The following is a 25826-nucleotide window of genomic DNA, read 5'->3' as shown; positions in this document are numbered from 1 at the left end:
TCTAAAGATAGTACGGGCAGTCTGTGACAATGTGTTGGTCTCTGACAGACTGATCCAACAAAGATGGAATGGGTACAGATCTGCATTGTTTCCTGACACGTAAATGAGAACTGCTATACAACCCCCCACACACAAACACACACACACGTTTTAATGCACTAGACAAAATCTGGTTTCATATATTCATCCTGACTTGCATCTAACTCTGTCCACCCAACTAAAGAACAAGAGTCAAGTGCCTCAGAAAAGGAAACTGCCAGATGGTGTTTCCTTAAGCAGATTAATGTGTGAAGAGTAAGGTCCACCCAAAAAGCAGCTAAGTGGACTTTCACACACCAGAATGTCCCTTCACTCTTAATTAGGGCTGCCAGATTTAACAAATAAAAATACAAAATGCCCATTTAAATTTGAATTTCAAATAATCAATCAACATTTTAAAGTACACGTCCCATGCAGTATTTGAGATATATAGTAAAAAATTATTCAGTAGTGCCATTTCTGACATGGATGGATCTTGAGATTATGCTAAGCAAAATAAGTCAGACAGAAAAAGCAGAGAACCATATGATTTCACTGATATGTGGGATATACAACTGAAAACAATAAAGGAAAAAAGACAAACAAAAACTCAGAGACACAGACAATAGTATAGTAGTTACCAGAGGGTAAGAGGGGAGGAAGATGGTAGATAAGGGTAAATGGGACCAAATATATGGTGATGGAAGAACTGACTCTGGGTGGTGAACACACAATGTGATATATAGATGATATATTACAGAATTGTACACCTGAAACCTATGTAACTTTACTAACCATTGTGTCACCCCAATAAACTTCAATTTAAAATAAAAAAAATTATTCGATGTTTATCTGAAATGCAGATTTAACTAGGTCTCTTGTATTTTATATGGTGACCCTACTCCCATTCCCAGACCACCACAAAGTGTGACAAGTAATTACCATGACCAACCCCTCTGTCTTGCATGGGACTGAGGGGTTTCCAGGGACACAGAACTTTCAGTACTGAAACCAAAAAAGTTCCAAGCAAACAGGACAAGCTGGTCACCCTATACTTAGTTATCTCATGGAGTAAGAGAACAAACTAGCAAACTGTAGCCTGAGCCTTACCACTAGTTAAGTTTGATCTTTTTCTTTGAAATAGCATTCCTGTACCTTACTTCCCCATATGTCATCATTTATCTAACAGAAAAAATTTACAGTGAGGATAAAATGGAATGCAGCAGACATAAAGGATTTTTGAGAAATGCAAAGGCATTATAAATGCTAGTTACTAGTATAGCTGTTATGGGTACCCAGCACTGTTTCAGGCAGTTTCAAAGCCAACAGGTATTGTTTTATGAAGGTAGTGTTACTGGCAACACTGGTTTGACTGCATATAAAAAGTGTTCAATAAACCTGCTCCTTTCAGAATTATGGCAGTAAGCTCTGGGTTTGATGTTGCACCCCCTCCGTTTATTCATTGTGTAATACGGGACAAGTCCCTTACAATCCTGAGCTTCAGGCTCACTGTAAAACTGGGGTGATGATAATAATACCCCACAAAACTCCCGTTAAGGAACAAACAAGGAAAGTAGGTGAAAGCACTCTAAATAACTTACAAAATACAATGTATGTTTTAATAACATTTCAAATTTTATTGTCTATACAAAACTATGTATGACAACATTTTTCTTTTGTCTTATTTCTTACACCCCACTGATTCTGAAGATACTGAAATCAATTCAACTTTTCTTACTAAGAGCTCAGGCTCTGGAGCCAAACAGACTGGATTTGACACTTAGCTCTACAATTACCAAATGTCACCTTAGCTAAATTAACTTTCTAAGCTTCACTTTCTTTATAAAATTATGAGACTATCTGTATCATGAGATTATTAAGAAAATTAAACAGTTAACACATGTAAAGCATATAATGCCTGCCTTAGCACTCAAATCTCAGCTGCTATTACTATTCATGTTTAACACATTTACAATTTCAGAGGTTAGAAGAGGCTGACATATATCCATCCATGAAATCCCTTATAAAGTAAGTAAATGATACTTAACACATCCTGTATCTAGAATTGGTACTGATCCATTTAACATTCCTAGTTAACTAGTCACTTTGGAGGATTTGTCTCCATGAGCTTTCAGTTAGATAATGACAAATTTATTTGTTTAAGGAAATTCATACACTAAGAATATTTTTTCTCGTGTCCAATACTCCATGCTAAACTTTAAATGTCCTTCGATTTTATGAAACTGTTGAACCCTACTTTTTGGACCCCACTCCAATTCCAAAGGTAGAGAATACATGTGGATTATAACTCAGAACCAACTCTGTTTAACCATTTCAATTTACACAGCCTCCATACAGCTAGAAAAGATGATCTTCAACAAGCTTCCTAACTCTCAAGGCATTTATAGTCTCAGGTCCACCATTAACAACCCTATGCCAAGACCTCAGCAACACACAGGGGAGTCCTCAGAGGTGGCTCTGTATTCCATTCATCTATCTCATTGTCACGGGGTATACACACACCCAACACCCAGTTCAGGGTTCTGAGTCACATTGCCTCTACTTCCTCATGTATGGGAAAACCTAATCCTACTCTGCTTTCTATTTACCTTCCTAAGCCACATACCCACCTCTTTCTATTATTATATCTATCCAAAAGAAGTGATGTGAAATTCTCCATACAGAAGTAGAGCTTTTTATATTAGAATTTTGGTCAAGACTGACTCATTGAAGGCGGACGGGAAAATGGCAAGCTCAGTCATCACTACATTATCCTCATGGTAGGGCAGGAGCTCTACTTAGTACAATTATTTGACATACTTATTAGTATGGACTAACGAGCCAAGAGCTGAATGCCTTGACTGTACTAAGACAATACTGAATAGGACTACTTACCCCTTTAGTACTATTCCTATTTATTCCAATTATCACCTTCAAAATGGTCAATGGGAGCCAACTATACAAACATTTCAGGAGCAGATGAACTATTACATACATACTGGTATCAGCCTGGCTAGATGATACTTGAGGGCCTTAATAACTGCAACTCAATCTAGCTAAGTACTGTATTCAGTATTACATGAACCGATACTTGGAGAGGGAGAAGATGGACTAATTTTAAGTGAGGCTTGTTTTAGTTGCGTTAACAATTTCACTTTCGAGTTTATCTATCTCCTTTCCAGGAGTAAAATAAAAATAAAATAAAATGAAATTCAAAGGTCAGAGGCTAAATATAATTGTTCCAAACATATAAAATATTATCTGCAAAAGTAAACATGATTATATTGCGAGCAAAGTATTCATATTTGAGAAAAGATGAACCAGGTAAATTTAACCTTTGAGGATATAAAAAGATTAAAGTGTCTATTTAAGATTTTCAAGATCATTTTAAAATAGTCAATTTATGAGTAAAAGCTGCAACAGCTTAGGATAATTTTGCAATCTAAGTCTCTGAGACTATCCAATCTAAGTCTATAGCTTTTCTTTCAAAGTCAAGGATTTACAAATTGCTTAGTAAGAGTCCTCAGATGTTTCCTTATCTTTTCCTCCGTTTGCCCCTCACCCCAAAAGTCCTTATTTATATCTTGGCATATCAAACTTAAGAAAAAGCAAGTGCATATATAATTAGAAGTTTAAGTATATTCTGGAAATATATATAACTACAGGATAAATTACCTGCATCACAACTAACATTGTATCAACTTCATTATTTGTACTTATCTAAACGTTAAATAATTAATAAGGTTTAAACATGCAATTACTTCCTTTAGTCAACAGTCTTTATATTTTATTCATATAATCTTGTTCATTTTTCCTTTTTTAATTCTTTACATAAAGTATTTTCCTCTTCCCATAAATTCTCAATTATTTTACCACTAATAAAGCTTTTCTTACACAAGTTTCAAAAATCAAAGCTATTAAAATAAAAAATTGTCTTCCCTTTTCTCTTCATTCTCCGTGTGCCAAATTTTCTGGCTTCTGGAGCTTTTCCATAAGTGTTCAAAAACTAAAGTGTGTTTTAAAAATAGAAGGCACCAAAAATAAGGAATCCACCTTCAAAGGTATAAGAAATATCTGTCCTAACTCTAAGAAACCCTTTCCTGCTAAGCCAAGGGAGTAGCAAACCTGCTGCTGTCCCCATTTCTTTCCAAACTTCTAATCTAGATCATTTTCACACACAAAGGAAAACAACCTGGATACTTTCTCTCCATTGCATGGCCATATGCAGAGAGAGCACTTTCTGCTACTGAATGTGGAACACTAGATCATCAAGACGAGTGATTAAGTCCTGAGGCCATCAAAGCTTGTCTACTTTATAAAATATTTAAATATGAATTACTAGTCATGAACAGTATATACTTTACATTGATAAAGTACATTAAGAAAAAATTAGAGTACTGAACTTGCTGTGAATCTGTAGCATAGACTTAAGACACTATATAATAGCTATTATAATGAGTCTAAATTTATTCACTCATACACAATTCTATTTGTTAATGTTCTCTTTCAAATTCTACATGTCATTTTTTTACAGACTAGTAACACCATTAAAACTATCAAAATCTGCTTATTCAGATTTTTTAAAGGAGTTTAAAATGCTTCAATCTAACAATTTCACAATGGACACATACACGTGTGAATCAGTTCAATTTTTACATTATTTCTTAATAATGTAAGATATCTGAATATGGGTAGCTCCCAAATGTGAACAGAAGGGGTTCTAAATTTTAGAATTCATGACACTGGGTTCCCCAAATAGTCCATGAAATTCCCTTTACATCATAATATAGTTAACTTTTATAAAGTGACAAATTTCCTTTCTCTTTTTGGGGACCTGTTCAAGTCTAGGCAAAATTATGAGAGACAAAGTTACCTATGTCACTTTGCCATAGCACTTTATTCCCATGCCCCTTCCCCGCCCCCTTAGGCAGATGTACTAAACTCCAAAACCACTTCTCCGTCTACCCCAATCTAGCTTACCCTCTATCTCTATAGAGGTAATACTAATTGCAGTCATTTATATAAATGCCATACCTACTGTTTAATGTGCAGTAAATGACACTTGTAATATCAATTTCACTGTAAATCTAAACTCTGTTGATCCATTCTTAGCTAGAAATTTAAAGTTTGGGGTTTCCATACCAACTAATCAGTAAAAGAAATTTGGAGGGAAAAGTACTATGTTCCAATGTACTTACTTAGTCACTTGAAAGCAATCTTCATTTGGCCAAGTATATCACTCAAGAAGATGTAGGAAAAGAAATGTCTAAAATAAAATGAAGGCACACTAATGGGCAAAGTACGTTTCTTTTTTCATCACACCCATCTCATTAAAAGATGGTGATCTTGAATATGTACATAAAAGGTCTGGAAGGATCCACTCCAAGTGGGTAAGAGGTAATCCCTAGCAAGAAACTCGTGGGATAGGGAAGGTTCCCTTTTACTTACACACTCCGATGCAGTTTACAATTTTTAATAATAAACATACTACTTGTATAACTTCTTAAAATCAGTAGAAAATATAAGGATTAATAAATTCAACTGATGTGAGCATAGATTTTGAAATGATTTTCTGAAACTAAAGATAAATGTCAACAATCATGATTCTAATAGATAAAATTAAGCTTATTGCTTTTATAGACTCAAAGCACTTTACCAACATGGATTATTTCTTGTAACAGTTCCACCCACTTTTACTTTCATTTCTCAGAACGCTAAAATCTTTCAGGTCACTTAAATCCTTAAATTCTTGCCCCAAAATTTCACAAGCTCTAACTCACTTCAGAAACCACAGTAAGGAAAGAATAAAACTGTGCAATATGAAGTATCTAACCCTATGACAACTGTAAACAACATGCAGAATTTGCTATAGGTTAACAAAAAGCACAATGCTCTTTTCCTGGCCTTGAACCTGCTTCTGTTTAAAATGTTCTGTTAGAAATTTAAAATAACTCAAACGAATTTAAAATGACTAGCACATTTTGAACCACCAATACCAGTCTAATGAGTTCTAAGCTTTGCAAAATAAAGAGGCTACTGATTTTAAACTCTGTAACAGATGCTTAATGAAATTCAAATTGAGGAAAGGAAGGTAAACAATACTGCTGAATAACATGGCTTAATGTTCCAATGGGTTTGTACGGAATGAAAATTAGTATGAAAGCTACGTTCTGTAACTCACAATTCTAGAATCACAAAATGGAAAGAATTAATTTTTTTCTTTGACATTTAGCCACACTTTAACTTAATACATTTAATGCCTAATAACAGAAATATCCTGTAATTCAAAAAATGAAACATTTTACCAGATGACAATGGTAGGAGGTGCTAGTGCCTTCAAGATATGCGCCTTTGTTTCAATACCTGACAAAAGAAAAACATGAAAATAAGCATTATTACTCACGGTTAACCAGAGGCAAATATCAACCTTCCCCTGGAAGTATTTCTACTTCCAAACCTCACAGGAAATTTTCTGTTGCGTTTTTCTGGAAACACCATCTATCACACTAGCAAGTGACATTTTATCACGTAACCTTTCACCAAAAAAAGCATATTATGTACCATTACACACCTATTAGAGTGGCCAAAATCCAAAACATTAATATCACCAAATGCTAACAAACGCAACAAGGATTTGCACTGACTACAGCTGCTGCTGAGAAAGCAAAAAGGTGCATCCACTTTGGAAGACAATTTGGTGTCTTACAAACTAAACATACTCTCACCATATGATCCAGCAATCGAGCTCCTTGATATTTACCCAAATGAGTTGAAAATTTATGTCTACAGGAAAAAAATACACACACGTATTTACAGCAGCTTTATTCACATTTGCCAAAATGTAAAAGTAACCAAGATGTCCTTCAGTAAGTGAATGTATAAACTGTGGTCCACTCAGACAACGGAAGATTAGTCAGCGCTAAAAAGAAATGAGCTATCAAGCCATGAAAAGACATGGAGGAAACTTAAATGCACAGTACTAAGTGTAAGAAGCCAATCTGAAAAGGCTATAAACTGTGTGATTCCAACTATATGACATTTTGGAAAAAGCTATTGAGACAGTATTGAAACTACTGAGACAACAGAAGGTTGCCAAGCGTTAGGAAGGATGGTGGAATGAATAGGCAGAGCACAGAGGAATTTTAAAGCAGTGGAACTCCTCTGTATGATAAGGATAATGCAGATGTATGTCATTACATATTTGGTAAAGCCCATGGAATGCACAATATCAAGAGTGATCCCTACTGTAAACTAAGGACTCTGAGCAATAAGGACACATCACTGCCGATTCATCAACTGTAATAAATGTACCATCTGGTGTGGGATGCCGATGATGGAGGAGGCTGTGCAGATGTGAGGGCAGGGGATATATGGGAAATCTCTGTACCTTTACCTTCTGCTCAATTTTGCTATAAACCCGAAACTGCTCTAAAAAATAGTCTATTTTTTTAAAAAGGGGGCACATCCAAAACTTTCTTTAAAAGTATATTGTTTATTCACTCAGTATGGATGATGGCCAAAAAGTACTTTTATAAACAGTACTTCACTGTGTATACAACACTTTTATACATTATCTCAATGATTTTCTCAATCACTTGTGATGCAGCTAGTTAGCTGTCACCATCATTTTTAAAAAATATTAACAGCAGCCTAAATTCATAAAGCTGGCAAGCAGAACAGTCAAGTATTTTGAATTAAAATTCAGCACACCACTGCCTCATTATTAATTTCCTCATTCCCAGGAAGGCAGCCAGATGTACTTAAAAAAAAAAGACAGGCCTTAAAACCAGATATATCTGGGTTCAAAATCATCCCCGCTCTGTTTCTTAGCAGCTGTGACTCTAGACAAGTTCATTCATTTATTCATCCACCTATCTATCTGTCCATCGGGAGGGGGGAAAACTTACAAATTTACTTGTTAGTGTCCTATGTAAATGAGAACAACATATATGAACAATCCATATCCATATTTGGGGAACGACATATATGAACAACATATATGAACTATCCATATCCATATTTAAGTTATTTTTAAAGAAATAACTTAATAGAAAAAAATGGGCTATGTATATCCACCAAAATATCCAATTGTTGATTAACTATGAAAAAAATGATCAACCTCACTAGTTATCAAAGAAATACAAACTAAAGTATCATTTTGCCTAACAGGCTTTTTTAATGAAAAAAAAAATCACAAGTACTGGCAAGGATATAGGAAACAAGTCAGCTCTGGGCATTATTGGGGAAGTGCAGCCGCTTCGGAGAGTAATTTGGCAACATCTGCAATAGTAAAAGCTGAAAATGTAAATTCGTATGACCCAACAAATCCCTTCTAAGAAATCTGCCCTGGAGAAACTTTGGCACACGTGTACTTACTTCACCCTGTTTTGTTTTGTTAATTAAATGGTCCAACATGACAGGTTCTAGTATTTAATTGGCCCTCAATAAACATTGAATCTCATTAACAAGTAGGAAGTGTGATCAAACAATACCATGAATGTTTAAATAAAAAAAATATTACAGTAAAAGACATACTGCCACTAATCCCCCTCAAAATACTCCTCCTCTCTTCAAACACACTTACCCATCATTCTTGCCACTTTCTGAAGCAGTTCTGGAAGTCCTCTCCCATGAGTGTCATTAGTTGCGGTGGCGGTGCCGTGGCTGCCCCAATGTCCTGAATCGATTCAAAATGTTTACCTTTCATGGTCATTTTGACTTTGGGGAAGAGCCAGAAGTCGCACAGTAAGAGATCTGGTGAATAAGGTGGATGAGGACAAACTGTAATGTTTTTGACATAAATTGCCATATACCAGAAGTGATGTGTGACACGGGGCCTTTCCATTGTGATCAGAAAATACAGTGAATGCTGTTGCCGAGTGCCATCCAACAGAAAGGCAGGGATCTTCAACATGGGAAGTAGCGCATCAATCCTTAGTAACAGTGTGTGACAAGTTTCCACTTGTTCGGTGCAGTCAGTCAAGTGAGAGCTATGCTTGAGAGAAGGTGTGTTTTAAAGTGTGCAGTAAATCATCCTCCATCATGACAATGCTCTGTCACACATCACTTCTGGTATGGCAATTTCTGTCAAATAAAAACATTAGGGTGTTTCCTCATCCACCTTATTCACCGGATCTGGCACCGTGTGACTTCTGGCTCTTCCCCAGTCAAAATGATTCAGGACAGCGAGGCAGCCACGACAGCGCAGCTAAAAACACTCACGAAAGAGGACTTCCAGAACTGCCTCAGAAAGTGGCGAGAACGATGGGATACGTGTGTTTGAAGCGAGGGGAGTATGTATTCTTAGGGGGATTAATGGCAATGTGTCTTCTACTGTAATAATTTTTTTGTATTTAAACATTCACCATACTGTTTAATCACACCTCATATATGTATCCCTTTGATAAGTTTTAAAGACAATTTCTTTAAAGACAGATTTGATCTAAGTTTTGTAATCAATTTTACAAGAGCTGGATCCCACAGGTTAACAGTTCAGTCTCATAAGATTGTCCTTCATCTGCTGGTCACAATCCCGTCAGCTATAAAGCAGGGATTCCCACAATCCCCTCCTCGGGTTCAATAATGTGCTAGAATGGCTCACACAACTCAGGAACACTATAAAGGATATAACTCAGGTACAAGGGATGTGGATGGCAAGGGATGGGGGAAGATGGCACGCAGCCCAGCTTCCAAACCTTTCCAGGTGCACCACTCCCACACCTGAATGTATTCACCAACCTTACTGAACCTTGAACCTCACCATTCAGGAGTTTTGATATCGCTCAGTCTCCGCCTCCCTCACTCCTGACAGGAGGTGGCTGGGCTGTGCTGAAAGTTCAAACCCTCCAATCTCTGGGTCTTTCGGGTGACCAGCCCCATCCTGAGGCTAACCGAGGACCCCACCCTAAGTCACCTCATTAGCATAAACTCAGACCAAAAGGAGCTCTTAGGAATAACAAAAGGCACTCCTATCACTCAGGCTCGGTTCCAAAAATGGGGACAGAAACCAAATATATTTTTGTATCATACCATAGGTCTCTATTATTATAATTCTCTATATTTTAATAGATTAAGTGGGAAGGAAAGGTGTGATATGATCATGTCAGTATGTTTTCAAAAAGTATTTAAAGAAAATATCAATTATTAACTCTAAAAGGAATTTTAAAAGGGGCAGCCGGATGGCTCAGTTGGATGGCTCAGTTGGTTAGAGCGCAGAGCGCAGAGCTCTTAACAAGGTTGCCGGTTCAATTCCCACATAGGATGGTGGGCTGCACCCCCTGCAACTAAGATTGAAACGGCAACTGGACTTGGAGCTGAGCTGCATCCTCCACAACTAGATTGAAGGACAACAACTTGACCTGAAGCTGATGGGCCCTGGAGAAACACTGTTCCCCAACATTCCCCAATAAAATTTTAAAAAAGGGGGGGATTTCTTACTCAGAAACAAAACTCCTTTAACTTAACAAAAGTATATGTATTTCTCAGAAGCCAATGGCAAACATCATACTCAAAGGTAATGTCCATTCAAGTCAGGAACAAGACAAAAAAGCCAGCTATGACCATAATTAGTATACGCTGTTTAAGAAAACGCCAGCCCTATCACCACTAGCCACATATAGCTACTGAACACTTGAAGTGTGGCTTGTCCAAATTGAGATGTGCTCTAAATGTAAAATATACATGGAATTGCAAAGACATAGTATGAAAAAAATAATGTAAAACATCTCATTAGTAGTTTTTATATTGATTATATGTTGAAATGATAATGTTATTATAGGCAGAAAGAATAGGGCCAAGGACAGAGGGGACGGAAGTGCGGGAAAACAATGGAGGAAGATGAGATTCCTTAAGAAAAAGTACAGCAACCAGATGGGCCAGAATTAGATTTCGGTGGCCGAGAGCAGATCCAGGTCCCATCTTGTCCCTCAAGGTGAACTTTAGCTAATTACAATGGATTCTAATGTTAATATTGCGGTCAGGAAAAATCTCCACCCCTCTATGTCGCCATGACAGTTCTGACAAGAGCCAAAGAAGGACAAAAATCCCTCCCCACAACGGGAAGGCGTGGTCAGCCACCTGCCTAGAAATGCCTATAAGTCTTGAATATTCTGCACCCTCATTTTAGAATAAATTCCTAAACCTCTTTCTTCTTAGGGGCAGTTGCTCTTCTCCAGGCCTGCACACTCTCCCTTCTTGAGTGTACTGTCCCTCTGAAATACATGCGCCACTCGGCTGGCTTATTCAGTGCATCCTTGAATTCTTTCCTGTGACGATACCAAGAACTCGTTTTCCGGCAACAGTATTCTGGATATATTAAGTAAAATATATTCAACTTACCTATTTTGTTTTACTTTATTTAACAGGCTCCTAAACTAAAATTTTAACTTCCACAGTTGAAAGTCTCTTCAAAAGGGAGGGTTTACTAGGCCAACTGCTAGCAAGAAAAAAGAAAAAAGAAAACCAAGTCCTGGGGCGTGAAGTCTAAGCCACCAACATGGCTCAGTGAACAAGCCAAGCACGTCTGCCATCCTGGAGTTGGCAAGTATTTTTAAACATCAAGTAGCGGGTAGAAAGATACAAGCCCTTCTGAAAGAATTTACATTAGCTCTAGACAAGGGGATGGGGAAGGTGAAGTGGGGCCAGTTCTGGGATAGGCGCCGTGGAGTCCACGAGGAAGGATTGGCTCTTTTGGGTTCACTGCAGGCAGCAGTCCTGAAATTTCATGTGTAAACAAGAAGCGGGGCTCCAGTGGTTCCATGGAGCCTTCTCCCTTTTAGACGATTGTGCAAATAGCCACCTAGAAGTTAACCCAAAATTCCAAAATGCACTCGGGGGTGTGAGTGGTCTTTTGTGGGTTTTCCCTTGGATTTGTTAAGTGATTAACCCCTTGTCTCTTCCTTCCACCCTCTGGCCTGTTGCAATTTAACTTAGGACATCTCAGAATTTACTTCTTGTTGATGCCTACTAGAAACGTAAAATGACATATATGGCTCACATGTGTGCCTCATAGCATTTCTTCTGAACAGCACTGCAGTCTAGCCAATGCGAAGACAAAAGAAATAGGTAGCATAAATACTGGAAAAGGAGATACAGAATCACTGCTGTTTGCAGATAATTGGCTGTCTGACAAGAAAATCATCTGAAAACTATCCAAACAGAGGGAGAATTCACTAAGATATCTGGAAATTAGGTAAATAAAAATTGATAGTGTTCCTATATACTAGTAATAGCCAGTTATAACATGCAAAGGGAAAGGATCTTAGTCACAGCAGTGAAGGCAACCTTAACATACTTAATGTACACACCTTAAACATAAGTTTGTATTTATGAATGTATAAAATGCTACTGAATGACACTAAAAGACCTGTATATATGAAAAGACAGGCTAGTCCCTGGGTAGAAAGAATAAATATAATTCCACCAAAATCAACGAAACCAAATGCAATCCTAATCAAAATCCTACTAGGACTTTGTTGTTTGTTTTGTATGATTATTTGATATATTAATTCCAAAGTTTATCTAGAAGAAAGTATTTTAAGATTAGTTAATAAAATTTGAAAACAAGAATAGTTAGAGCATACTTGCTCTAGTAAATGTCAAAACTAACACTAATTGTTCTGGTACAGAATTTAAAAATCAGAAACAGTCAGGGGACTTTTATATTTGACGATGGTGGCATTTCAGATGAGTGGGTAAAACACTGATTATTCAATCAATTAAGCAGCATCCAAGAAAAATCAGAAGTGAGCCAGTGGCTGAGTGTAAGTCCTAGAAAGATGAGAGCAGATCCCTGAAGCAAACAACCAGCCCAGCAATACCTCTCCTCCACAGCATCACGTCCCAAAAATGATTTGTTCCCAAGTCTTTTTTTCTGATTACAAAACCATCTCCAGGGCTATCACAGCGGTCTGCACAGCCCAAATTGCCTGGCTGACTACTGCTGGGGAGAGAAGCGCTGATTGTGTTTGAACTCTGTGATGTCACTTTGCTCCCATCTCTATTCAAGCAGACTACGGCAAACATAGGCACCACAGGGATCCAGCAGCCTCTGACGGGTGAGGCCTGTATCAGAAATGCAGATACATTGCTCCAATGATATTCTCTCCAGAACCTGGAAATGAAACTGAATTAAAAGAATTGAAGAGAATTAAAAGCTAAAGAGACCGCCAAAGTAAACTCAACCTTCAAGATTCAGCTGAAGCCTCTGTGTGAAGTCCTCCTTGATCCCAAAGACAATCTAAATTAACCCTTCTGTGCTCTGCTTCCTCCCTCCACTCCCACCTCACACACAGGTATGAAAGAGCACAAAAGGAGGAATCGCAAGTGGTTTGAGAAAGTGGAGAACACAGGAAGAATAAGGGCAGTTAGAAATGAAAATGGAAGGGCTGGCCCCAGTAACTCAGGTGTGGCTGGAGCGCAGTGCTCCTAAAGGCGAGGTCACCAGTTCGATTCCCACATGGGCCAGTGAGCTGCACCCTCTACAGCTAAGATTGTGAACAACAGCTCTCTCTGCAGCTGGGCTGCCACCGGTTGCGATGGGTTGCCGAGTGAAGTCATGGGCTGCCAGGAGTGGCCGGCAGTGGGCAAGAGCTGCTGTGAGCGGCCAACCAGCAACTGGGGTTGGGAATCAGCGACTGGGGGAGGGGGGAAGTGCAAGGCTCATAATATGAGGGGGGAGGTGCAAGGCTCATAATACCAGCATGGGCCAGGGAGCTGTGTCCTACACTAGACTGAGAAACAACGGCTTGAACTGGAGTGGGCAAGTGGGCGGGGGGGGGGGGGGGGGGGGGACAGCGGCAGAAGAAGGGGAAAGAAAAAAAATGAAAATGGAATATCAAAACATGTTGCAGATAGAATGAAATAGGTTTTTAGGCAAGGAATTTGTTTTTGCAGAATGACTGCTTGGATCAACACAGAAAACAAACCAGAAAGGATTCCAAGTATGCAGTTATTACAAGAGCCCAAGTGAAAAATGAAGAGGTCCAGAGTTTATGGCAGTAGATACAAAAGAAACGGACCAACTGTAGAAACTTTTCTGAGGTAAAACCAGTAGGAAAGGGGGAATGTGAATATTAATCTCTGAAGATTAACGTTACCATTTCTAGAACACGGGGGACTTGTGATAGATATGAGTAATACAGGACAAAGAGCTGATACATTTAAGAGTGCATGAGTGCAGGGTTGGCTATGGTTTGTGGGGCTGACCAGCAGAGATATTCAGGATATTGTCAGAAATACAGGATGGGGCTCTAGATGGAGCTGAAGATGTAGATTTTAGAGTCAACACTGACTATCCATCTTACAGCTGAAAGCATGGAACCCCTCAAAAATAACAAGAAGGGTGTGAGCTGCATGGAGATTTTTTCAATAAATACATACAATACTGTAAATGTATTTTCCCTTCCTTATGATTTTCTTAATAGCATTTTTTCTTTAGCTCATTCTATTGTTAAAATACAGTGTGTAATACATATAACACACACAAATATGTGTTAATCGATTGTTTATGTTATCAGTAAGACTTCCAGCCAATGGTAGGCTATTAGTAGTTAAGTTTTGGGGGACTCAAAGTCATACGTGGACTTCCGACTGTACAGGTGGGTCAATGATCCTAATCCTTCTCCCCTATTCGGTTGTTCAAGAATCGACTGCATATTCACTTATAAGATATAAGGATTAAGGACAGACACTATAAAAGCCAGCTAGAAAGGTAAAGAAGCCAAAAGCAGTGTCCTAGAAGCTAAAGACAGATATGAAAGTCAATGAGGACATTGTCAGGAGTGTCAGAAGCTACAGAGACATTGATAAGTAGTTATGACATTAAAGTACAACAAGCAGCTGGCCTGGCCTGAGGCAATGCATCCCACTTTTTTGCCTTCTTGATCGCATAACTTTTACATTATATCTATACATATTACTCAAGCAGCTAGCTACTCCCGTGTATATCTTATCAACAGTGAGTCTACTCTTAGACATTTCCTGAGCTCCCACTAGAAAGTGTATACTCATCATTTTGATGTCAGGATGCTGGCCTTCCAAAAATTTTCTGGTATTATGCTCTACTCTTTCAACTCAATTTCACAAACATTTACTTAGCATCTCATGTCCATGTGCTACATGGCAGAGATGCAAAGATTGATTTCTTCAAAAATTGAGTCTCTCCTATATGCTGGGCTCTGGGTGTCCATCGGTAAATGAAACACAAATATCGCTGTCCTCACAGAGCTTTTTTTGCAGTGGAGGGCTACATTAAACACTATTCTCCCTAAAGGAACCCAAAAGAAACACGTTTTAGATTTACCTAAAAAAAAAAAAAAAAAAAAATTTATTATTTCATACAGCAATTTGAAATTAACAATAAGAAACACAAAACTGTAATTAATCATCTATACTTAATGTGCCTTCCCTCTGGCATCATGCAATACAAACATTATTAACATATATACCTACAGTTGGCTCTCAGTTATCTGTGGGTAAACTATCCACACTCCAAGAACAATTCCCTAATACTGACTCATGTTTCTGGGTTATGTCCTACCCAAATTTCTACCAAGTAAACTCAACCTTCTTCTTACACATGATATAGTGTGAGAATATATAGTTTAAGACTTTCTCAAAGTAGTAATTCAAATCATTACACATGCCAGTTTTACTACATCCCCTACTTTTCAGATGAACTTGCAGACACATACTCCCTAAATCCAAATTCCTTCATTTCCCAGAAAGAACTAACCCGAGCTCTTCAATTCCATTCCAAACTCAGTTCATCTCTAAAGCTGCCCTCAAACTAGTAAGTATCCAAGCATGGGCCTCACTTGCATGTACTAGCTCACCATCTCAAAACTTTAATAATCACAACAAGCCCCTTTTTGTAAAAACTGCTGGCATCCCAAACGTGTACCTTTAACGTTGTATATAGTTTTAATATTGTTCCAGCACACTGTGACTACTATAAGTCGTACATAAAACATAGAAACTTTTAAAAACAAGAAATAAAATTTCTAGCATTTTCTTCCAGCACCCAGAGATAGGTTGCATACACACGTACTCTTCAAGACAAACATCATCTTTATCTTAAGAAACTGAAGCTCAGAGGTGAAGTAATTTGCTGTGGGTGGTCACAAAACTAGAAAGAGGTAGAACCAGATTTGGGGACTCAAGCAACAGTGTGGTCACAAAGCTCAAGCCCTTCATCACTCCTCTAGACCACACTAATCTCCTTCCTCATACTTGGGGTCCCACAAGCTCCCTCTAACCTCACACCTCACTCTCAGCCACCCACTGCAGCCCACAATGCTCCCACTTCAAGATGCTGTTGGAGAGAACAAGTACTCTTTTTTATGCCTCTGTAAGTGATATACAAAGTAAACATTTTTAATTTCTAAGGAGAGTGCTATGCTGTCTAAATAGGCATCAGTCTACAAGTCAAGCTGAGTTTCAGAGTAAATGATGAACACGAATTCTTAGACTCTAACACATAAGCGATATGGAAAGTTACAAAACAAAAGGAAAATGACTTAGGGAAATATCAACTGTGAACATGTAAAAAAATGACTCCATATATTATTGCCCACGTGGTATAGTTTCAATTAATATCAATTCTGTTTACCTTAAAATTATGTCAAATACAGTTCTAAGATGAATTTATTCTAGTTCATTCTGGTATTCCATGGAACTAAATTAACTCCTTGCTTAACCTTAGAAAGAACTCAACTACCCGACCCTGCCCCCAAATAGGAGGTTATCAAGTCCAGAGAGCAACAGTCTCGAAGGGGAAGAGAAGAATTTCTGGTTGTTTTAGTCTTACAGTAAAAGAGCCAAAGTCAAGGTACAGAATGAGGATAACTGCAACCCCCAAAAAAACAAAATAAGTGAAAGTAAGAAATTCTGGGGGTTGAAGTAGGAACTTTTCATAAGTTTGGCCAAAATGACACTGATCAGCTTAAAACCCAGAAACATCGATGCCGAGTAACAAACTGTTATAAACCTACAAAATCAATTCAGAACTAAAATGATATTAAAAAGGTTGACTATCCATGCAGCAGTGTAGTTTGTATCTATAAAACCCATCAAGCACAACAGTGAATTCCGAGTAGTAAACACATAAAAGAATACACAAGGGGCAAATGCACAACGTCACTAATAAAGTTTGAAAGAAATATAAGAAAGAAATATGGTATAGATAATAAAAAGCCTGAGCCAAGTAAAACAGAAAGGTGAAAAGGGAGGTAAAAGAAAAAGAACTCTGATGGAGAAGCAGGTCATAACTTTGTTAAGCAAGAAAGGATTACAGACAAGGAAACTAAGTTCCAGAAAGGCTAAATGGAGGGACGCTGCCAGGCTGTGGCGTGCAGTGCCGTGCTGACAGTCACAGCAGCAGCATTAGAAACAACTTGGGCCAGACCCCAAATGTCCTTCTTATAACAACTCAGAGCCCACGTGGTTCTCTTCACTTGCTGGCTGCTCAGTCTCCCTTCCTATTCCTAGGACCTTCCATTCATTCAACAATTACTTCCTAACTTGAAGGAATCGATAAATAAATGAGATTATGCCAAGTCTTAATTGTACTTGTCCTCCAAGTTTGTTTTTGTTTCCCCCCCGGATGTGATTTATCCTCACAGCTTCCCTAGTCCCCCAAAGAAGTCGATGCCTCAATTTTATCTGTCAATTCTGCTCTTCCCCACTGAATACCTTCTTCAAACTCAACTCTTCCCTCAAATCCAACTTCTGTCTCATTTTGCTCAGCTGATCTTTTCCTGGCCAAACATGGCCTCTCTGTCCTCTGCATTGCTCACTCCACATTAACCACATCTGGTGCAGGCCTTCATACAGCCTGAATACTTTTGTCCTTAAGTAATTAATATTTCCTGGTCCGCTTTAAGTGATGTATGCTTTTATTTAGACAATGGGTTCACTCACACACCAGATTCAGAATACCTTGTTACTGCTTACCAAAAAAAACTGGTGAAGTTCAGAGAAAAACAAAACAAACAAAAAGAGAGGGACGAGGAAACTTGGAGGTGATGACCATATCTATTACCTTGACTGTGGTGATGACAGCACAGGTGCCTGCATGTCCAAACTCATCAAATTGTATACATTAAATATGTGCCAATTTTCGTATACCAATTGAAGGACAAAGAAAGGAGAGAGGAAGAAGGAAAAAGAGAAAAAATGCTTCTGTGGTGAATTGTTCTAAAAAAGACATGTCATAAGTGAGATAAAATTGCGCTGATTTTTATAGAAATTTAACAGTTCTTGGCAATTTTTTGGAAACTGTTCAGGGCTCAATAATAAGGTACTGATTCTATCAGGTCAGTTACAGGCCTGTCTTCTGTGACTGCAGAAGAAGTGTCCCTCCTTCCAGCTTGTGCTTTGGCTCCCATCCCCTCCCATCCTCTCAGGAACTTTGCACTAACAAGTAACACTTCTCTCATCTGTGTTCAACCACTCCCTCTCAACACACACCTTCCCATCTGCATTTGAACATGATGAAACCAAAACTTTTGGAAGCAGTTTCCTTGCTTTCTGTCTCCATTTTTCCTTATCTTCCGCTCACTTCTGCTCCCCTCCCCACCCCTACCACATCAATCTCCTGGGAAGGTCACCCATGACCTCTGAATTTCTAAATCCAAAGGATGGTACTCAATTTTCCTCTCATAGGAGCATTCCACAGTATTGACCGCTTCCCCTCTTGGCTGCAAGGACATCTGCTTCTGGTTGTCCTCTCACTTCCCTGGCCACTCCTCCCACCTCCTTTGCAAGCTCAGCTTCCTCTCCCCTGCTCCATGCCAGGCTTCCTCCAGTTCTTACTCCAATCTCTCCATAAGCAATCTCACCCAGGCCCATGGTTTCAGCCATCACCTCTACATTGAGGAATCCAAAATGGTAAACTAGTAATCACTCAACATCTCCTCCCATCCCATCTACTACTAATCACCATATCTGGCAATTATACCTCTAAATCTCCATTTTTCTGCTCTTGATATTAGGTTCTTATGAGGATCAAATGGGCTAACATGACAGTACTTTGAAAAAAGAGGGGGGGTAAAAACACTTAAATCTGAGTACTGGTAGTCATTAAATTGAAATCTTCAAAGTAAGGACTTTCTCAAGTTCATCTTTTTATTTATTCCACATGGCAGACCCAGTACAGTGCTTTGCATGCAGGTAGCCTTCCTGCAATGAATTCCTGTATCAGCTGAATACATGTTCAACTGAAATATTCACCTATTCAACAGTTTGTATTTCCCAAATCATGTCATCATTTTCATCTCCTAAGAGGTGAAAATCTTAAATCACTCTGTAAAGTGTAAACCACACTGGATACTATAGATAATTACAATGCTGCTTATCTAAAGTTAGAAAAACCTATCACCTTTTTTGGCCTGGCTTTCCTGAAAATATCCAAATCCCATCTTCAAGTCCAAATCTCACATGAAGATTTTTGCTTCCCAACAGTTCATTTTGAGAGGGGAAAATTTAAGCATTACAGGAATATGCAAGCCCTACACCCAACAACACCGTCATTCTACAGAACCAACCCCTTTTGTAAAAGGGAGAAACCAGGAAAAGGCTAAAGATAAAATGCCATTGTGACTACACAAGGCTTACTCATCCCTAAGGGTGAGAAGTGCACAGGAAAATGACAGAAAACAGAAGAATAAAGTCTGTGCAACTCACATGGGGTGAGACTCCCATGTCTCACCTCTTCCCAGTTATAACCTAATATGCTTTCAGGAGCAGCTCAACAGCACCCTTCAACTCTCGGAACTAAACTGGGGAAAACAAAGAAGGTTGTCATGATCATGAAAGATGGTATCATCAAACCACAGCTCTCCTGGCCACCCAAACAAAAATCCACTGTGGCAACTATTCAGCCAGCCACCAAGGCGAGGCAGCATAAGACAGTGGTTCGAGGCGAGAGCTCTGCGTTTTTAAACAGGCCACTCTGACGCCAGGCTTTTCCTGAGGTTTCTCCAGACTGCAGTTTCTCCAGCTGTAAAATGGGAACAACCAGCGCCCTAGAGGGTTGTTGACAGCGTAAAGATGCCACGTATAAAGCTCTTAGTACAGTGCCCGGCATGTATTAAAGCCTCCATGAGTGTCAGCTATTTGTCACTTTATTCATCGTGTAATCACTTTCACGAGGCCTATTCCCTCTCTAGCTCCCGTATCACTTGAATGACGTCGTTCTACCCTTCCTGTGTTTTAGGGCCATATATTTTAGCAGCTGAGAGCACACGTTTGGAAACCAGACCGGACAAACCAATTCAACGTCTCCGCCCCTCGGGTTCCTCATCTAAGACACGGGCCTGGTAGTACCCACCCCGTACGACTGCGGGCAGTCGGCGCGCCCTCCGCGCTCCACCCTCTATCACTGGTACCTGATTCCAACGCCCCCGGGGAAAAGGGACCCTTCCACTCTCGGGCGCCAAAACGCCGTCAGTCTTCACCGCAGTCTCAGCACCACAGACCGTAGCTAAAACAGACACCCAGGTCGACCCCCCTCGCACCCCCCATTCCTTCCCCTACTCCGCATCGAGACACGCCCGCCGGCCACTCCGGCGTGGTTTTCCGAAATCGCGGGGCTCCGTTTCCTCCCAGGCCCCCCGCCCGCCCCCAAAGCGCCAGGAGACCCCGTGCGTCCTTCCTCCCCCGGAGAGCCCCCAGCTCACGTGGGCCATTCGGCCGCGGCCCCACGTCACCCGCCTCCCGGACCCCACCGCGGCGCCTCCCACCCTGCCCGGCAGGTTCTCCCCACGCCGCGGCCCGGCCCGCAAGCCCGCGGCCGCCTGCGCACACCCCCCCGGAGCCGGGCTCGGCGGCCACGTCGGGGACCCGGGGCTCCCGGGACGGCCGCGTCCCTCCCCCAGGCCGGAGCACATCGCCGGCCCCGGCTGGCAGCACGCGGAGGCCGCGCCGCCAACCGGCCCCGCCGCCAACCGGCCCCCGCCGCTCCCACAACGGGCGCCGCACTCACCGCCACGCCGGGGCCCCGGTTCCTGCGGCCTCGGGCCCACGCAGGCCTGGCTGCACCGCAGAGCATTCACGACCCGCGCCGCCTCCCGGAGACTCTGACGCAGCCGCCGCGGCCGCACTGCGAGGGGGCCACCGCCTGCCGCCGCCGCCGCCGCCGCCGCCGTCGCCTCGTCCCAGCCCCGGCCGCGGCGACAACTGCAGCGCACCGCCCCGGCGCCGGCAGACCAGCGTCTGTTGAGCCGAACCGCCCGGGACTCGCTCCCCCGGCCGGCGCTCGTTGCATATGCAGAGAGGACGCCGCCCATTGGCCCGCGGGCGGTGGCGCGTGCGGGGCTGGGCCTATCGAATTCCAGCCGGGGAGCGCGGCGCAGGCGGCCGGGGGCGGAGCGGGGTTACTATGGGTCATTCGGCCTCGGCGGCGGCGGAGGGGACCGAGCCCAGCGGGCGCGGGGCGGGGACGGGCTCGGCCGGGAGGGACAGGTCCGCGGCCGCAGGAGAAGGGGAGCCGGGCTCGGAGGCAGCTACGTGGGCAGAGGAGCCAGGTCCAGCAGGGTCTGAAGAAGGGCCGTCTCTCCAGGGGAAACAGATCAACCCTCCAAAAAAAGAGCTGCAAACACAGTTATGGCTGTAATGTATCAGTCTTCATCTAGATGCTGAAATAATATGTATTATGTTCATTCTTAACTACGTTCGTTATTCCGGTCTTGCACAGATTTCTGTCATTTTGTCAAAATGATTTGTGGAAATTCCAGGAGGGGCAGGGGCTCAAAAAATTCAAAGCATATTCCTTTATCATTTCTCCTTTTTTGCTTTCACCTGACCCAGCAAATAACCCACCCTCCCTAAATTCACTCACTATTTGTGCAAGATTGACACTTGTTTTCAAAGGATGAGGTTTACTCCAAATTACTGTTTTGGGACGTTCTTATAAATCTAAAAAGTGTTTCTTTATTTTAAAGAGTTTGCCATTGGATCTCGTTTTAGACACTATGGAAAGGAAAAAAGATATCGAGGACGGGTAGATTGCCCCCCCACAAGCATAAAAACAGAAACCAAAACACAAAAGACTAAAACGACAATCATAGTGCACTGTAAGAAAAAAGACCTTCATTATCGTAGTAGTAGTAGTAGGATTGGGCTTTTTTTTTCATTCAACATATTATTTAGTTGGCCTATGAATAAAGTTATAACATTAAATCAGGTTTGATACCACAGGAAATAAAATAAATCTGGAGGGTTTTGATTTTGGTTTTAGGTACCGTAATGAAGGAGCTAGAAATAGTAGTTACTTGAATAGTAATTCTCGCTGAGATGCAAACTTTGTTAAGTAGGTGAAAGTTGACGGTCATGAGCCAGCCTAAGGCTTCAGGGGCTCATTTCCCTAGAGAATCTCAATCAGGGAAGCCGCCTGAACTTGAACTAGGTGGAGTGATGATACACAGAGCAAACCAAGCTCACTCATCTTGGGTCTCAAGCCAATTTAGCTCCGTAAGAGAATGGATACCCGACTTAGGCAACCTGTTCTTCCACAGCAAAATGCGATGCTCGCTAATCTAAACGCTGTCCAAGGATACACCCTGAAGATAAATGGAATGCAGAATTTCTTATCTTCACAGCCTACTATCATTCTACATGCAGAGGGAAGTATATTTTAAAAGTGGTAGTTCCAAAACTAGGGAAAGCCTGTAGAAAAATAAGTAATTACCAAGGGACAAAATCTTATTGAATCTTATTTTTCCATCAATAAGCATAAAGCAGACAAGTAGAGTTCCAGCAACATCTTATCATCTTTCATTCTTTCTTCTTCATTATCTCTATATTATAAAATACGGTGTGTGTATATATATTAATACATATGTACATATACACATATACATATATATGACATTTTTTAAAGAAAATATTCCTTGGAATTAAAATTCTAAATTCTCATCTTGTTTGCTTAGGCTAAACAGAAATGTAGTATTTTTAGATTCTAGATGTTTTGTTTTTTAAATAAAATAACACATGGATAGTTGCTTTTATTTTAGAAAGGGTTTCGGTGTATTTTTAGTTAGAGCTTTCGAGAGTTCTGGAATCTGGCTACATTTTCCTTCTTTTTAGAAAAATGCAATTCAGAAACTGTAATGGCCAACTAAATGAAAATATCCAGCAGTTCCTTTTATAGTTTTGTTATTTCAGAAGCACTGAGGCGAAGTGCCTTTGTAATTCTCATGAATACCTAATGATCTGTTTCGTGTTAAGGGTCGAAGAAAGAGTCTGTTACTGTATAGCAAATTACTGCTAGCATTTTCCATAACCATTATAATGTACAACCAGGAGGAGCTGTTATTTGAAAGTTTAACAGAAACTTTTTTGTTCTTTCATTTCTGGTGGACTGGGGGTTGGAAGCAGAGAGAGCTAAGGTGGCAAATGATACGACGTTTGAGTTAAGATGGCTCTGGCTGCAAGGAGCAGATCATTCAACAAAAACCAACTTAAACTATGACATTTATTGACCTCACATGAAGATAAGAAGCAGGGCAAGTCCAAGATGGATTAGGGACTCTGCCATGTCACTGAGGACCTGAGCTTTTAGCGTCTTTCATTCTGTCAGTTCTTCTTGCTGACACTGAAAAAAATCAAAGGTGAGCAAGCTGATTAATATGCAAGCAGGGTTTATTAGTGATACATTCTAAGGGAAAAGAATGGACCTAGCGGAGGTACCGTGTTTCCCCGAAAATAAGACCTAACTGGAAAATAAGCCCTAGCATGATTTTTCAGGATGACATCCCCTGACCATAAACCCTAATGCATCTTTTGGAGCAAAAATTAATATAAGACCTGGTCTTATTTTCAGGGAAACACGGTAGGAGAGGGGGAGAGAGAGAGAGAGATAAAGAAAGAGAGAGAGAGAGAGAGAGACCCGAGGACTTATAGTTTGCTGGGTGGGGTGAAGGAGTTTCATGTTGGTATGATGGGAAAAGTGGGTGCATGCTCTTCCATGGGAGGATGTGGGAGGATGTGACTCCTAAGATGAGTGGAGGTCTGTTGATTCAGATCATTATCTTGCTCCAGATCACCTCTGGGTCATCTGTTGTTGTAAAAACAGGTTGGTGGCTGGAGGAGGTTAATCAAAGCTATTTATGAGCTTTTGCTGTAGGCTCCATGGACCCCCCACCCCTCCTCCTTCTCCTACATTTTCTAACTTCTACTAACATTACCATCTTTGTCTTTATCCTCAGGCAACCGTAATCTCAGAGAGCAGCCACAGCTTCAAGTGTCACATGGAAACACAACAGCATCTGGCCAAAGAACTGGGGTATATTTCTTAAACACCACTTCTTATTAAGGATGAAACCTTTTCTCAGAAGGCTCACACCAGACTGTTCCTCAAATCCTACTGGACAGAATTGGGCCACATGTTCATATCCTAGCTGCAAGAGAGAAAGAGTCAGTATTTTGGGCTTCTCCAATGGAAAGTAGTCACCATCAATACAGAAACAGCCATGGAAAAGAATAAATGTGGGAGGGCCTGATCAGCAGTGTCTGCCATGAATATCACCTGAAAGTGCCCATCTCTGACTAAAAGTGGCTTAAACAATAAAACCATCTGTTATCTCCCTTAAAATGTCCAGAGGAAAGCAATTCCAGAGTTGCTTCAAAGACTCACTGATGGTATCAAGGAATCAGATTCTTCTGTCTCTTCACTCTGCCATTCTCGGTGTTCATGTTCTCTCCCTTCATGGTTACAAGATGGCTGCAACTGCTGCAAGCATTATCTTTACACAATACATCCAAAGCCAGAAGGAAAAGATGGCTTCTCCTACATTTAAGTATGTATTTATTGAGGAGCTACATCTTTCTAAGATGCACTCAGCTCACTTCCCCTAGCAAACCCTAGCAAAGCAAATGGCCCTGATAAACTTAGCTCAATTATAGATCATCTACTAAGGCTGGGATTGAGTATTCTAGCAACTGAGAACATAGCATCATATCACCTTTGGTTCCAAGTATATGCCACATTTTGAAGGACAGGACCCCACCCCATCCTCAAGGTGGCTTCTTTGCTGGCCTTTAAAGAGACCTTTAGGAGTTCCATCTGGCAGCACTTATCTGTGATGAAGTATATGATAGGACCCATGGATCCCATAGTCACGTACACATTGTTTCTCCTCTGCCATAAACTGGGTCCCTTGGTGGAACACTAGTTTTATGCAAGATTCCATGATGGCAAATCCAACTCTGTGAGCCCTGGGATTGTGGAGCTGGCAAGGCTCAATGGGCAAAAATGGCAAACTCATACCCGGTTACATATCAGCCCTGGTAAGGACAAATCACTGCCCTGCACAGTGGTAGAGAGATAGCCCTGAAATGCAGATTTACAGGTGCCATTAGCATCTACTGGACACCTGAATGCCAAGGAGATATGTACAAGGCACCTATAGCATCTGATACAGGTGGGCAATCAACAGTGTCTGCCACTTATCTTTTTGTTTAAAGTAAAAAAATGCTGAAGTGTATTTCAAGGAATTTTCCAGTTACTGAATTTCAAAGAAAGCATCAGGAGAATTCTAAAAGGTTGTGTGGCCAAATCCTGTGGTCCTGTCTTTGCAGAAAGTCCTTTGCAACACAGGTGTTATCTTCAGGAGAGAAACTCATGGTAGATCATGGGATGAGGCATCACAGTGGGTACCCTCACATCCTCTTTAGACTTTATAAAGACCTCTAGGGATCGACAGCCTCAATCTCAATTATCTCCAATGACACTGCATTGCATAAACACTATCACTATGTGCCTTCTTCAATTTAAAGTAATTTGATTTTGTTCCACTTTAATGATTAAG

The 25826-nt window shown here is 40.7% G+C and overlaps 1 protein-coding gene and 1 long non-coding RNA gene across 2 annotated transcripts in view; one reads left to right on the top strand and one right to left on the bottom strand.

Moving 5' to 3' along the window:
* Positions 1–21265, bottom strand: part of ACSL3 (acyl-CoA synthetase long chain family member 3) — a 65916-nt gene extending 44651 nt beyond the window's left edge. Inside the window, exons 1-2 of the mRNA XM_081050792.1 lie at positions 21002–21265; positions 6324–6381 (exon numbers count right to left, since the gene is read on the bottom strand). The gene's annotated coding sequence lies outside the window, so the exon portion shown is untranslated. The remainder of the gene's footprint in view (positions 1–6323; positions 6382–21001) is intronic.
* Positions 21266–21448: 183 nt separating this feature from the next.
* Positions 21449–24780, top strand: LOC308498704. Its single transcript, XR_013993505.1, has 3 exons — positions 21449–21627; positions 22533–23627; positions 24225–24780. It is a non-coding gene; the product is annotated as an uncharacterized lncRNA (long non-coding RNA).
* The last annotated feature ends 1046 nt before the right edge of the window (positions 24781–25826 follow it).

This window comes from Rhinolophus hipposideros (assembly GCF_964194185.1).
Source record: "Rhinolophus hipposideros genome assembly, chromosome: 6".
NCBI classification, from domain to species: Eukaryota; Metazoa; Chordata; class Mammalia; order Chiroptera; family Rhinolophidae; genus Rhinolophus; species Rhinolophus hipposideros.
The sequence above is the reverse complement of the archived record's forward strand: the minus strand, read 5'-3'. Positions and strand labels throughout refer to the sequence as shown.